Source organism: Chlorocebus sabaeus, chromosome 13 (assembly GCF_047675955.1).
Source record: "Chlorocebus sabaeus isolate Y175 chromosome 13, mChlSab1.0.hap1, whole genome shotgun sequence".
NCBI classification, from domain to species: domain Eukaryota; kingdom Metazoa; phylum Chordata; class Mammalia; order Primates; family Cercopithecidae; genus Chlorocebus; species Chlorocebus sabaeus.
In genome coordinates, this window is record NC_132916.1 from 64,269,773 (window position 1) to 64,284,436 (window position 14,664).

The window sequence follows — 14,664 nt, forward strand, 5'->3', positions numbered from 1 at the left end:
TCACTCTTATAAATAATGTTATTATAAACATCTTGGGAATATATGTCATTGCCTGAATTTAGGACTAATGTATTACAAGAAATTCCTAGAATTCATGTTGAACCAAATGGCATAAATTCTTAGCATATGGACATTTTGCTTTCCAGAAATAAACATGGCATTTCTGGCATACTGTAAACACTTTTCTTCATTGAAAAGATTTCCTGCCTTTGATTAATGGGCCACAGATATAGTGCTTTATCGATCACCTTGGAATGAATTCACTACCATTAATGATTCAGTACAGTAAATTTTTTATTCCACCTGTAATCCACAAAACAGTTACTTACCATAAGAAGAATAATTTTAAAAATTGATTTGATTGTGAGTCTAGATAAAAAACCCCAGGGAAATATAATTTTTTTTTAAAAAGCCCAATAAAATAATAAAAACTGTAACAATGACAATAAAAGCAAAAATCCTCTTACCAACCCATCTGAAAGTGTTTTGGTCTCTGAATAAAGAATGTGTTCTCCTTTCCCAACAAAGCGAAATTTGCCCTTTTGCATTTTATGATGGCTGAATGTTACTCAGAGGTGAGACTTTGATCACCCTTCCTGTTTCTAGGACATGCTTTCACATTGGCAGTAACTGAAATTTATCCAAATAGACTTTCAAAGCTCCCAAGTGTTCTAAATTTATCTCACTCAATTTCGTTGGTTTAGAAACTAGTTTGGAAATTTCACAAGGCCAACTTGTCTTCAGTAATTTCTAGTGCTTCTTGTTTGGGACAGGCTAGAAAAAGCTCTGAGACGCTGCTAAATTTGGTGCTTGGCAGAAATCATAACACACAAGGAGAAATACATGAAGTGTAAAACCTAAAATACCAAAACTCTTTGACATTTTAAACTAATTTCAAATATACAGAGATTAGAAAATCATAACATCTGCATAAATCAGCTGTGTGGACAACCTATATAAGTGGGAACAAAAGGAGAAGTATAAATGGAATAATAGATTTCGTGCCTTTAGTCTACACCAATCATTTTATAAATCTGATGTCTGCATATGAATGGGGTGATTTAGCCTAAGGAAAAAAAGTCTATATGTTTTTTTCCTACTGGTTATAAATGGTGTTAGAATTTGCCAAAAACGAACATTTAATGCACGAACCTGCAAAGAAAGACTAGTATTGTGATAAGCACTTGAAATTGTTACTGGAAGACCTGGGCTTAAAATCCTGCCTTCACACGTGCTGCTTCATGTGTAATCTAGGCACAGTTTACTCAAATAGTCTGCATCTTAATTTCTTCATCTGTAACATGGAAATAACAATATTTACCACCCTGAATAGTTCTGAAGATCAAAACGAGGTAATGTTCAGGAAAGCACTGTGAAAAGTCTAAAGCCCTATATAAATATGAAGTGCTATTTTATATTTGCTAATTGCAAATTAAGAGTTCCTGGGATTAACTGAGTTCACAGGAAGTTTAAGGATTTCTTTTTGAGTGGGGCAGCATGGTTTATAATTTTTACTTTTATTTTTGTACTCATCACCCAAATAGTATATGTTGTACCCAATAAGTAGCATTTCATCCCTTCCTCTGTCCTGTCCTCCCTCTTGTTGGAATGTCTAGGGTCTGTCATTCTACTGTATATGTTTATGCATACCCAGTGTTTAGCTCCCACTTGCAAGAGAGAACATGCAGGTTTTTACTTTCTGTTTAAGAAAAATTTTATTATTTAATTTTGGTAGAGAGACATTGTTAATTAGATTGGGATGTTGTGTATGATTCTCTCTTAGGTGTAAAAGCTTAGGCAACTGTTAATGGATTTTAATTGGTTCCCCCACCACTCCTTCTCCCAGTCTGTCACAGAGGAAACACCAAAGTATTTTTTTATCCAAGTGCTCTTCTCAAGTGACAGGACAAGGGGGCAGTGAAAAGTGTATTTTCACCAGTAACATGGACCTAGCCATGGATTTCAGTACCAAAATGACATGTGAATAGGTAAGAAAATGGCTGAATTCTAGGGATATATTTAGATGTACTACTTCCTCCCCCACTTCAACAAGGTGGTATCACTGTGAATACAGAGTTTGGCAGAGATGATACAATAAACAGTGATGAATCAGTGTTTGGGTAAGTTCCAGGGAAACTGGATATTAAGGGAAAACCCATAGGTAGGTGTTTGAATCTAGGTTTATTGGTGAACTGTAGACTCCCAAACCAAGTTCCTTGGAAGGATTAGTCAACAGTGTCCTCTAATATAAAAATGTCCTTTCAGTGGCTATGTGTACATGGTTGAGAGGAGACTTTGACCATGGTTCTTCAAGTTACCACTAGTAATAGGTTTTTATTCAAATATTTATGAGTAATTGTAGTCAATGGAAATTGTTAGTGAGTATCAGGGAGATGAATTTGGCATTGCATTTTGAAGAATGGAACAACTTAGTATTTAATCTACTTATGAATCTGTACTTTAAATATTTGTTAGTTATCCAAATAACTTCTAGTAGATAGATATATTTGTAGAACAAACTTTCAAAAAAATTGGTTTGTCTTCTTTCTAGATTTTGACCAGTCTTATTAAGATCATGTTATTATGGCCGGGTGTGGTGGCTCACACCTGTAATCTCAGCACTTTGGGAGGGCGAGGCTGGCGGATCATGAGATCAAGAGATAGAGACCATCCTGGCTAACACAGAGAAACCCCGTGTCTACTAAAAATACAAAAAAATTAACGGGACTTGGTGGCGGGCACCTGTAGTCCCAGCTACTTGGGAGGCTGAGGCAGGAGAATGGCGTGAACCCAGGAGGCAGAGCTTGCAGTGAGCTGAGATTGTGCCACTGCACTCCAGCCTGGGCGACAGAGCAAGACTCCATCTCAAAAAAAAAAAAAAAAAGATCATGTTATTATTTCAAGGGTTGAATTTTCCATGCATGTATGAATTAAACACAATCTTCTTTCACATATGAATTCAAGATTTTCCTTTTATACTTTTTAATTTTAGGACTATATTCTATTTTTTTTTTTTTGAGATGGAGTTTTGCTCTTGTTGCCCAGGCTGGAGTGCAATGGTGTGATCTCGGCCCACTGCAACCTCTGCCTCCTGGGTTTAAGCAATTCTCCTGCCTCAGCCTCCCAAGTAGCTGGGATTACAGGCACCTGCCACCACACCCAGCTAATTTTTTGTATTATTAGTAGAGATGGGTTTCCCCATGTTGGACAGGCTGGTCTCGAACTCTTGACCTCAGGTGATCTACCTGTCTTGGCCTCCTAAAATGCTGGGATTACAGGCATGAGCCACCATGCCCAGCCTAGCACTATATTCTAATTGTTAAGAATTCTAGCCACACAAGAGCTAACGGAGAAGGTATTATTTAATGGATTTCAGGTTTTCAAGATAGAAGTTTTGGAGATTGAACAACAGCGTGTGTTGCACACTACTAAGCTGTACATTTAAAATGGTTATGATGGTAAATTTTATGTTGTGTGTATTTTAACACAATTTTAAAAATTACATTAGTGGGATAAAAATAAAAGTCTCCCCTTTATCTATGCCTCAATACTACTTTCCTTCCCCAGCCTGGTTGGTCTTTTTTGATAGACTTTATTAGAGCCAAGTCAGCACCGTGACCTTGAATGACATAATAGATTTTGAGAAAAAGACAGTTGCATTTTGTTCAAAATGAAACTTCTTAACAAAAATTCCATTAGTAAGAGTCTTAACAACTCCATTTTTAATGGTGTAGTCTCACAGATGATTGTGAAATGAATACATTTTCATGTTCATATTATGTTGGTATCTGATTTAGTTTTCTTAAATGGAGACATTTAAGATCTTATGAAAGACAGAGCCACAGATACTATCACTGAGGTTTTTCCCCCTTCTATTACAATTCACGCGTGGACTCAAACTTATTTTAGTTTGTCATATAATTAGTGCATATTTTGTTTTATATCGTGGCTTCATGTCCATCTACCTGTTTGTTTATAAATGGCCTCATGTGCATCTACCTGTTTGTTCCACAAAGTTCTAGAGACTTGGGTGCTCGTCTGCCTGCCTGGGTGGATCTGCTTGAATAACTGTTGCATGTCCTGTTCCTTGTTCTCTGAGTCATGCTTTCCCCAGCTGTGTGTTTTTGCCAAGACGGTGCACAAACAAGTTGTTCATTGTTGAATCTGTCATTGGGGCCAGGGCTTGAAGCTCCCACAGGCTTCAGGTGTTATTCAATTCTCTCTTTCTCATACTTTCATTTTAAGCATTTTTGACCTCAGGAAAAATTTTTTTCAAAACTTTTCTAGAAGGAAAACTTTTGGTGTGGAAGTTTTCCCTTAATATAGTGTATGTAAGTTCAGGTCTCTTCATTTGTAGATAGAGCAAATAAATATTAATTGGAAGCTTTGGCACATACCTGATTCTCAGCAGTGTGCTCATTAGATGCTCAGTGTGAGTGAGAAGTGCAGTGTGGCTGCTAGAGATGTCATTTGAATGTAGAGGCATATTAGAGAGCTGCATGAGGGATGAGAAGGAGGAGAGGGAAGCAGGAAGGGGACGCTGCTCCTCATGGCCAGAACACACCTGGAGCATGGTGGTCTTTCCGGGACACATGACCTTGATTTCAGGATGGGAAGCTTGGACTTCCAGCAGCTGGGAGAGAAAACTTAAAACCATTTCCTTTCTTGATTTAAACCTATGCACGGAACCCTTAATCTTGGTCTTCTTTAGGCAATGAGGACTATCGCAGTGAAAAAACACGGAAACCCTGGCATTTATGGAACTCACATTCTGGTTGGGATGACAGGCCATAAGTAGTAAGACAAATAAAACGGACAACAATCTTGTAGTAATTAGTGCTAGGAGGAAAAATAAGACAGGGTGGGGAGATTGAGAGGCACAGGAATGCTGGTTTTGAGACAGTGTTCAGGGAAGCCAGGGAGGTGACATTTGAGTGGACCCAAATGCAGGGAGGGGTCAAGACACAGATTATCTGAGGGAGAGAAATTCCAAGTAGAAGGACTAGCAAGTGACAAGGTCCTGAGATGGGAACATGGGAGCAAGACAATTTCGAGGCCAAAGTGGAGTGAGCAGTTAACAGTGGCAGGAAATAAGATCAGACAGGCAGCCTAGTAGGCCTGGCTTTTGCTCTGAGCATGCGGAGAACACCTTGGAAGGTTCTGAGCAGGGAAATGATGGTTCTGTTGCATAAGATCACTCTAGCTGCTGTGCAGAGAAGGTATTGTAGGAGAGCTGGAGTGGGAGAAACCATAGATGCTCAGCCGATAAGAGAAGGCGTCAGGCAGGGAGAGAGGCATGCAGTTGCTTCAAATGTTTAAACTAATTTCCTGCGTAGGAAGGAGTTTTTTCTTTTATATATTGTCATGTACAAATATGCTGAAGTTATTTAAAAAATAAAGAAATTTTGGTTCAAGAAAAGACATACACTAAACTTGCTTTTCTTCTGATTATAGAAGTAACAAATGTTTCTTTTAGAAAATCTGCAAGGAAAGAGTAAAGTATAAAGAAAATATACTACTCATAATCCACTGCTCAAAAATTTTAAAAAGGAAATGACTATCAACATTTTTCTCTATTTTTCCATACTTTTTTTTTCTGTGCATGCAAATATACATTTTATAAAAGGAAGCAGATTATTTTCTGTTATATAGATATTTTTATAACTGTTCTGTAACTCGACTTTTTCACTTACCAATGACTGTTTCTTCATTTCATTAACTAGTATATAGAGCATCATTTTTAATGATCCCACTGTACCCTGTTATACATGTGAACCATCATTTAGTAAAAATTTTGTATGGTTGGGCGAACAGGTGATTTTCAATTTTCTCTCTTTTTTGTTATTATAAATGACACTACAAAGAATATCCTTAAACATAGATCGTGGTGTATATCTCTGGTCACTTAGACAGATTGTTAGGATTACCTGCTAGAAATGTATGCACACTTTAAAGTTTCGTGATTTATATTTTTAAGTTTGTACCAATTCACACTTCTACCAATTAGCACATTTCATTCATTTCCAGTTCCTATTTAGAGAAGTCTAAATTTCGAACAAGGTCCATCAGGAGGAAGAGAGTTTCCTGTCGCTGAAGGCATTTTAGTAGGTGCTGGAAATTCACTTGGATAAGAGATTATTGAGTAAAATTTAGTTGAGTATTTGAAGTGTCAGTGAGGTTTTAGAATTCTTTTCCAATTTATATTTGAGAGTACAGGGAAAGCAAGATGGAGGAAAGATGAAAAATTCTGTTGCTTGTATTCTATTCTATAGAGATAAATGAGTTGTTTGTGGTGATAGTTCACATACAGCAATAAAAAACAAAAAGTAAAACAAAAATAGGGTACTTGTAGCAATTTTCTACAATTTGTTGGAGAATGGAGCTAGCAAAGGCCAAGTAGGATAACAGAGTTTGGAGATACAATTTAATAAACACTCAATTTAAAATACATTTTATTTAGTTTAACAAAAAGCAAACTGTAAGTTGTTCTTAGACTTTTTTATATGCAAAACGCAGCAGCATATAACCTAAACAGTCCATCTCCATCAATTTATCAATTGGCTTACTGATTTAATTATGCAATAATTAACAATATTATTGAATACCCACTAATTCTAGGCAGTCTGTTGGGCTGTGGGGATATAATATCAAATAGAACATGATTCCTGCCCTCAATAGACTTATAGCCTATGGGGGGAGAAAAGCAAGCAATTCAACAATTTCAGTGTGATAAATGCTGTGATGAATATTTCATAGCATACACAGCATGCAATGGCAAACAGTGAAGGGGTATTACCATGCAAAGATACATGGGACAGGCCATGCCTATTTACAAAAAAAGCATTGGACTGAAGATAAAGAGCTCTAGGTTTACATTCTGGCATGGATGAAGTTGCATACGTCATTAAATCACATTTAAAATAAATGGGAAAATTATATTTACCTAATATGTTTTTTGTAAAAATAGAATAGAATAGCATGTGAGAGCAACTAATCCAGTAAAAGGCATGCACAAAATCTGAATAAATATTAGTCGAATCCTTGAGACATGAATAGTTCACAGAGCGGTCCACCAGAAACACAGAGTGAGGCAGTATTTATCAAAACTGGAATAGACTGGGCGCGGTGGCTCTGTAACACCAACACTTTGGGAGACTGAGGCAGGCGGATCTCTTGAGGTCAGGGGTTCAAGACCAACCTGGCCAACAAAAATGGTGAAACCTCGTCTACTAAAAATACAAAAATTAGCCAAGACTGGTGGCAGGTGCCTCTAATCCCACCTACTTGGGAGGCTGAGGCAGGAGAATTGCTTGAACTCAGGAGGCAGAAGTTGCAGTGAGCCGAGATTGTGTCGCTGCACTCCAGCCTGGGCAACAGAACAAGGCTCTGTCTCCAAAAAATAAAACAAAACAAAGAACCCAAAAAACTGGAATAAACTCTTTTGCTGCACTGAATGCACTTTCCCCAAGTAGTATATTCTACATAAATCTGAGATCAAAATAATGTATTATATATGAATTTTGATGAATTTAGGATACAAACTAAGATGTTGAACAGTTAGACAAAACCCAGAAGTTAGATGAAATCACAGGGCATACGGATGGAGGAATTTCTCTTTGCTAATTATCCTATGCCTGGAGCAGTAGCACAGCGATTACTGCTTTGTGCCTAATGATTATGAGGGTCAAATTGTATTTACAGATAAATAGAGACAAGCATTCAGTGCTCCAAAATATGTCTTTGAGGAAGGACAAAAGTGCTCCCAAGCAGTGGAAATGTAATAGAAGCTGTTCTAGGGTATGGCCGTGGGGGAGGCAGGATTCAGAACGCTTTTCTCTCAGAAGATGCTCCTCGGATGTACTCCAGAATGTCTCTTCTTTTGCATCACACCAAGTCTGACAAATAGAGGAAGGAGGTGCTGTCTCTCGAGGTCTGCAGTGTGCAGTGAGGATACCATAGTGAACTTCCAAGTTCTGGCTTTCATGGAGCATGGAGTCTATCAGAAAACACATCTATTGTAAAACAGCACAAAGAGATGCCTCTTATGGATGTGGAAATGCAGAAAACTGTGACAGGTTCTAGTGAAAATGGGCTCAAGACCTGGGACACCTGACCTAGAGTTCTCTTGAAACATAGTGTAACCTCTGAGAAGTATTCTTATTGCAAATTTGTGGTCAAAGAGATAATTTTAGTTTTCATGTGGAGTGGCAATGTAGCAATTGCAGAAACTCAGAAGCCTTCATGCTGGTCTATATGGAGGTGACCTAAGCTATTGATTTTGACCTAATGTCAATTCAACTTTAGGCCCTCAAATAAATACAAGAAAGTAACAAAGGGGAAAAATATCTAACTTCTCTAATAATCAAATAAATGCAAATTTGGACAATTTTCTTAAACTATCAAATCAACAAAGATTTTAATGACAATATTTACTGCTGTTAACAGTCAAAAAACTATCATGGGTGGTAGAAGTGAAAATTGATATTCTTTCTGAAAAGCAATTTGGCAATATGTATTACAAGCCTTTGAAACATTCTACCATTTGATACGTTCATTCTAATTCTAAGACTTGATCCTAAAATGAATACAAAATATAGGAGGAAAAATCATTGTATATAAACATGCCCATTGCAGAATTACTTAGAACCTTGAAATCCTGGAAATAACCTATATTTCTAACAACAGAATGATTGATTACATTTTGTACATCTTATGAAATCTCCATGGCATATGGGGCCAATAAAACTGATACTTATAATGATGCTTTGTCATAATGTTAATATAAAAGCTTACTTTTGGTTTCCCATGAAAGAAGCAATTCCTAAAGTAATAATGTGCTACCATTTAATTAACAATTCAGCACATTGTGCTGTGTGACATCTAGTACTGTGGGTTTAACTTTTAAAATATGCACTGTTAATTAATACCATTGCAACTATGTAAAAATAATAAATCAAAAACTTTGCAAAATAAAAAAAGACTGGAAAGAAATGCACCATTTTTATTAACAATGATTATTAGTAGTGGGATGTGTGATTTTTTTTCCTTTCCTTTTTCTTCATTTTTCAAAAATGCCCAAATTAGTGTATATTACTTTTAGAATGGACATATGGACATCAAGCCTGAGGGTGTTTTTTCCTTTTCATAAAAAGCAGTCCTGTTTTCTGTTCTGTTAGTGAAGAAACATGGTCTTTGGTGACGAGAAAGCCTGAAGCATTGACTTAATAAATAGGCCTTTAATGACTTAAAAAAGTCAGAGACCTAAAGATTCTTAGGGTTGAAAGGTCACTCATTTCAAGTCAATACCACTTATTCCAGAACAAGGAGATAATTATTTATCAAGTGCTTACTATGTATAAAGCCCCCTGTGAACCAGTTGCCCACCTGCCTTCCATTGAGAATTCCTACTTATTTGTTTTTCCAGAAAAGAAACCAGCATCACCTCCTTTACATAGACTTCCTTGACCTTCATCTGTGTCCCCTATCCCCTGTTTCAGGTGATCTGGGCTAGGGCCCCTTCTGTCTGTTTCAGAGGTCAGTTATTTCAAGCTTTCTGAGGGCAAGAACTATATCCCCAGCTCCTGGCACATGGTGAACACACAGACTATTCAATGAATAAGTGAATGAATGATTTGTTCTTTTTGAGACAGAATCTTGCTGTGTTGCCCAGGCTGGAGTGCAGTGGCATCATCTTGGTTCACTGCGACCTCTGCCTCCCAGGTTCAAAGGATTCTCATGCCTCAGCCTCCCAGGTAGTTGGTATTACAGGCATGTGTCACCATGCCCAGTTTTATTTTTTTATTTTTTGTATTTTTAGTAGAGATGGGGTTTCACCATGTTTTCCAGGCTGATCTTAAACTTCTGGCCTCAGGTGATTCACCCGCGTTGGCCTCCCAAAGTTCTGGGATCACAGACCTGTGCCAGGCCAAGCAAATGAATAATTTTTGAAAATAGTATTTTAGGTGTTCTGGAAAGATAGAAAGTAGTGTGAGAAATGGTATTTGCCCTTAAAGATGTTATGAATAATTGTAATGCAAAAAGCCAATTAACAGTGCATATTTAAAAACTAAAAAAGGACAGCAATAGATGTCACATGGTTCAGTTTACTTATTAAATAAAGGGTAACATGTGATTAATGCTTCAGGGGTAGCTTTATTCATCAGAAATAAAAAAAAAATACAGAGAAAAGAAATCAAAAGGCTTAAATATACTCTTTCATATGTTTAAATTACTTGGTTTTATTTTATAACTTTTAATTAGCAAAACAATAAACTAATAATTTTATCTTCTCCATACCCAAATATACAAAATTACTAAGAAACATTTTTCCATTTTTTTTTTTTTTTTAACAATGACTAATCTCCCAGTTGACTTGTAGTTGAACAAGGGCCAGAAAATTTAATGTCTTGCCTAAAACACGTGTTTCTTTTGGGTGAGATCGCATGATTCTTAGTCTTTATTCATTATTACATTATCTATGACATAAGTAAATAACAGTTCTAAAAAGTTCAGCTCTTCAGATGGCTTGTGAATGGTAGAAAAGAACTTAGATCAGTAAGTATGAATTTCCTTTTTTGTATTTTGGAATTGCATATACTCCTGAATGGAGAGAAATAGGCCTCCTTCGCTTGTCTTCTTTTGCAAGGAGGTTTACATATTACTGCAGTGAGGAACCAAGAGAATCCTCTCATGGGTTTTTCCCTCCACTGAGTGAATGACTTGGCAAAGTTTCCAAGTTATGTCAATTTACCTGCCCCCTCCTGCACTACAAAGTCAGGGACACTGAGAGTATACTTTCCAACCTTTATATTGCTTTTCAATGTAAATTATGCTAATATTTTAAATTGTGATAACTTAGATAAATTTAATGGATAAAATGTACTCTACTTTCATATGCCCTTTATTATAAACATAGACCATAGTCTTCTGGAGCCCTGAACAATTGGTAGTAGAATCAGATATGCAAGAACTAGAACTTAGGTTCTTACTATAATGGGTAGAACATGACTTAGACTAAATATATCTGTCTATAAATATCTCTGAATAACATAGATGTAGACATTTTTCATTATGCAAAAAAGAGTATTTATAACACTGTCTATCAGAAACCTAGATGCTAACTCTAAATCAAGAGGAATATTGTAATTATTTAAATGCTGCCTAGGAAAGTGTGTTATACGGTTTGAACAATTAGGGGAGATATCAACAAAGAAATCAATTCTAGTAGAAAATTGTAAATAATGAATTTTATTCAAACAACCTAGACCCTGAATTACTATAAAGTAAGCATCAATTATATATACAGTTTAATATTTTATTATAACATTTACGTTAGGATGGCAATAAGCTGGGCTCCAGAGCATTAATTCACATGGCATATTGGGCTTTTGGGTACCTTGCCCCCCGCCCTTCAGGGGCTCTTCAGGGTAATGATGAGATGATGTTCCTTGTCAAATCTTGGGAAAATGAGGGCGGTTTCAGTATGTAGGAGTCCTGAAATCTCAGGAGAGTGCCATGGTATAGGAATTATTTTTACTAGAAGCCAAAGAACATCTACAGTGTTGGAAACATTGAGAAACCAGACTTCCCAGAGGATGAAGAATAGGCTGGGGAGGAAATTGGACACTAGGCTACTTGAGGTCAAGATGAAGATTCAGGGGCATCCTTAATACGTGCTTTCCAACTTCTGAGGAGCTACTCTAGGGAAGAAGCAGCAGCCCACAAAGACTATTTTCTTTAAAAGACAGCACCCAGCTCAGTGTATGGAAAATTTAGGGAGGTGGTCTTTGATTTGATATTTATGTCTTCTTCTCTTCTCTTCTCTTCTCTTCTCTTCTCTTCTCTTCTCTTCTCTTCTCTTCTCTTCTCTTCTTTTCTCTTCTCTTCTCTTCTCTTCTCTTCTCCTCTCCCCTCCCCTCCTTTTTCTTTTCTTTTCTTTCTTTCTTTCTTTCTTTCTTTCTTTCTTTCTTTCTTTCTTTCTTTCTTTCTTTCTTTCTTTCTTTCTTTCTTTCTTTCTTTCTTTCTTTCCTTCTTTCTTTCTTTTCTTTCTCTTTCTCTCTTTCTCTTTCTTTCTTTTTTTTCTTCTCTCTCTCTCACTCACTCTTCCCTCCCCCCCTTTCCTTCCTTCCTTCCTTCCTTCCTTCCTTCCTTCCTTCCTTCCTTCCTTCCTTCCTTCCTTCCTTCCTTCCTTCCTTCCTTCCTTCCTTTTTCTTAGAGACAAGGTCTCACACTGTTGCCCTGGCTAGAATGCAGTGGTGAAACATTTTCCTACTTCAGCTCCCTCTTGCTCTTGAGAATGTCTCATCTTCTCAGATTCATTTCAGATAGCTTTGAGAATCCTCCAGACAAAGTTTCATGTTTGGAAGAGGCTTCTCAGCTACTCTCTGCGTTCTGTCCAGCATGTGTCTTCTCTCTCGTTCTGATTCACTGTGGCAATATCATTGGTTGAGGCCACTGATTGATTAAAAACCTAGAGCCACTTCATGACGTGCTTCCTTCTTTCCCAATCCAGTTGTAGGCTACTCCTGCTTTCTGCTCAAAAAAGAATTCTAGCCCTGATATGCTGCCTGTAGTCGACTTGTGTCTAAACCCCAATATAAGCTGTATACAGTAGATTAGGATTAACCTGTGATCCTAACATCTTATGTACAGATTTGTGTTATTGTTTCTTCTCTTCAGTGTACATCTTGTGTCAAAGGACTCAGTATTGAGTGCCTGGGGGCTGGAGGAATATATGAAAAACTGACAATGTGGTGTATTCAAATAGGCCCCACCCTCTGACACCATCTTATTGTCTTTGAGTCAAACCTTTGTTTCCTGAATCTCTCTTCCATGGATTAGCTTGACTCTACTACTTCCACTGGCTTGAGAGACACATCTGAATCCTAGGGTTGTCATGGCACATGTCCTAAAATTTAGAATACTGATACATAAGGAAAAATATTTTAGTAGTTAGAGTTAGCTTCTCAAGTGGAATGTGGTAGCTCAAGAAAGAATAACCTCCTTCCAGTAGAAATATGCAAACAGAGGCTCAGCACTTATGTGAGGGATGTTAGGGAAATAATTCTGTATGAAGGAAAGGCAGAAATGTGGACTAAGTATCTGTCATAGTCCATTTTCTGTTGCTATAGCTGAACACCACAGACTGGGTAATTTATAAAGAATAGAGGTTTATTTAGCTCATGATTCTGGAGCCCAGAAAGTCCAAGATCAGGTGGCCACATTTTGGGAGGGTCTTCTTGCTGTGTAAAGGCATCATATGGCTAGAGAACAAGAGTGCGTGTGTCAGTTCAGGTCTCTCTTCTTATAAAGCCACCAGTCCCATCATGGGGGGGCCCACTCTGTTGACCTCATCTAGTCCTAAATACATCCCAAAGTCTCCACCTTCAATCAGCGTAATAAATTTCAGGCTTAAGTTTTCAATAGATAAAATTTGGAGGACACATTCAAACCATAGCAGAATCTAATAAGGTCCTTTTCATCTATAATGAGATACTGTTTGGGCAATTCTGCTACTATATTGGTATCCTTGACAGGATAATTAATTTAATTAACAGCAGCGATAGTGAGAAGAGGGAACAAATGCACACGTGCATGCACAGACCCATGGAACACTGTATAATACTCCATTGTCAAGAATGCTCCTTCGTTAAGAATTTTTTTTTTTTTTTTTTTTGAGACAGACTCTCATTCTGTTGCCCAGGCTGTAGTGCAGTGGTGTGATCTCGGCTCACTGCAGCCTCCACCTCCTGGGCTCAAGCAATTCTACTGCCTCAGCCTCCTGACTAGCTGGGATTACAGGCTCCCACCACCACGCCCAGCTAATTTTTTTGTTTTTAGTAGAGACAGAGTTTCGCCATGTTGGCCAGGCTGGTCTTGAACTCCTGACCTCAAGTGATCCACTCGCCTCAGTTTGGTTCTTTCTTCAGTTTTCTCTTAGGGATTACTCAACACTGTTAAAAGAATTTTAGCAGTCATTGTAACACTCAGTAACTTACATATAGAAAATACTTAATAAATATGAGTATTAGTGAATCTGGAGAAATACCGCTTTCTATTCACTTACTACCTTACACTACAAGATGTCTTTTTAAGAGTCTATTTGCATTGTCTCTCCAAATGGAGGGCGGGGCTCATGGCTTACCCTGTCTTATGATCCCCAGGAATCCTAGCTTTTTCTTTGCCTAACCTTAGAAGATGCTCAGTTAATGATAGAAGTCCACTGCTTGTTTCATCCAGGAGAGATTGTGATACTCACTGTGCTAGATTTAAAATGGCTCTGCTATGATCTCTGAGACTTGGGAAGTCTATTTTTAATGTATAAGAGAAAAGGTTTTGAGTTGTACAGGATTTTGATTTTTTTTCCCCTATACCATGCAGCTCAGAAGTAAAATGGTTTAGGTCAAAATCAATTGAACAAAAAGAAAGAAGACCTTGCAGTCTAGTGCTAGTCTTTGTAATTTCTAGACATATGGTCTTGGAGAAATTAATTAACTTCTTTTGAATCTCTGTTTCTTCATCTGTAAAGACTATCTAAATTGAATGATAGTGGTATTATTTACTTAGTGAAGGACAAAGAGATGTTTACATACTGTACTCAAAAGGTCAAACAGATGGGATTATTTTAGATTGAAAGCTCATGTGTGGGAGTCATGCCTTTTGTGA